Raw genomic sequence first — 1,708 nt, 5'->3', positions numbered from 1 at the left:
TGTATTCATCCTTAACTTGATTTTTTAGATGAATATCCGTGCTCTTGATATGAGATGAGGATAATGAGTGTTGTTTAATTCTAGACGGGGGAGTAAAGGCACATTTATATCGAAAAATCTGACAAAACCCTGAAGTTTTCAATGATAAAATTTCGCTGAATCTTACCCAGCTCATGGAGTTGAACATCATCTCGAAACTAAGGGTCCTTGCGTTGCAAAATTCACAAGCTGGATGGTGTTAAACTCAATTTTGTTAAAAAAAAATTGATGGACTTCTAGAGAAAGGAATAATTCGTTCATCTTCTTTAAATTTTTCATCACCGATTCATGTAGTACTTAAAGCCAAAGGAGGGTGGTGAATGTGTTGTGATTATCGTCAATTAAATAACATGATGGATCTAGATCGATATCCTCTTCCAAATTTAAGGGATTTTGGGGCCAACCTAAGAGGGATGAAATTTTTTAGTAAAATGGACTTGCACAGAGCTTACAATCAAATACCCGTGAGTGAAGACTCCATCTATAAAACAGCTATAATTACGCCATTTGGGCTTAAAAACACTGGCCAGATATTCCAACAACTCATAGATTCTAATTAAAAAAGTCTTCGTGTATCTTGATTATATATTGATTGCTTCTCCGACAAGCATTAAACATTTTCTGTGGGCATTAGATGGACAATATTTCAGAGTATTCACAGATCATAAGCCTTTAGTGTCGGTGATAGAAATCCGCTATCCCTCCTGGACTCCAAGACAATTCTGCACATTTGGATATGTAGCAGATTTTAATTGCAGGATTGAGCATGTTTCAGAAAAATTAAACCACACCGTAGATATGCTTTGAGAAATGTCAACAACATCAAACTAAGTCCCAATTCGTTTCCTATTCCTAAGGCAGATGTCGATGTGGGACGCTTCTTCGAGACGATGGAGATGGTGGCTCACGTTCCCCGCGAGTAACCCAGAGAGAAACGTTCGATAATCGTCTGAGGAAGGCTTACTGTTTTCGTTAAAAATAAGCCAATCAGAGAATCTCTTTCTTCAACCTTCTTCGGTCCTTTTAAAAACCTTGGAAAATACGATCATTATTTTTTTAATTGGACTTGGGCGCCAAAGTCGACAATGCTTCCAAAGATAGACTCCGTCCTGATTTTGATATCGCCGGGATCCTACGAGAATCTCTAAATGTACTCGTTACAAGATCAATTTTATAAATTAATTACTGTTGTTTTTATGTTTATATTGATAGAGATTTCAAACATGCGCATTTTTAAGTGTGCGAGGATTCAATTTTACAAGTAGATAGTAAAAGTTCATAGAAGGAGTTCATTTTGATACCCTGAATGTGTCATTTCCCTTTATCAATTAGCACTTGGGAAGACGAATTTTGTTCAAATGAAATGTAATGTATTCGTATTTCCTTTCCCTTTGTTCTCTTCTCTTATTTTCTTGTATATATATATATGTGTGTGTGTAAAGTACAGTCTTTTACCTCGTTTTAAGTATAAATAGTCGTGTATTTTATCTATTTATCAGAGTAGGTGTTTGTTGAACTAATAATATAGATAAGGGTGATAATTTTGGTAAGAATAGAAAAGCATTTTTGAGAGAAGAGAAATACTTATGGCATCATTGATTAAATAATATACATCTTCTTCTATCAATCAGGAACGTTATCATTCCCGCCTTTATTATTCAATATTAAT

General features: G+C 34.8%; 1 long non-coding RNA gene across 1 annotated transcript; it reads right to left on the bottom strand.

Annotated features, from left to right (window-relative positions):
* Positions 1-3: 3 nt before the first annotated feature.
* Positions 4-1,241, bottom strand: LOC139907421 (uncharacterized). The gene is made up of 3 exons (XR_011784021.1): positions 502-1,241; positions 167-443; positions 4-80 (listed from the first exon to the last, which is right to left on the bottom strand). It is a non-coding gene; the product is annotated as an uncharacterized lncRNA (long non-coding RNA).
* Positions 1,242-1,708: the final 467 nt, after the last annotated feature.

This window comes from Lepeophtheirus salmonis, unplaced genomic scaffold, assembly GCF_016086655.4.
Source record: "Lepeophtheirus salmonis unplaced genomic scaffold, UVic_Lsal_1.4 unplaced_contig_10087_pilon, whole genome shotgun sequence".
NCBI lineage: Eukaryota > Metazoa > Arthropoda > Copepoda > Siphonostomatoida > Caligidae > Lepeophtheirus > Lepeophtheirus salmonis.
This window is presented reverse-complemented; position numbering and strand designations above follow the sequence as displayed.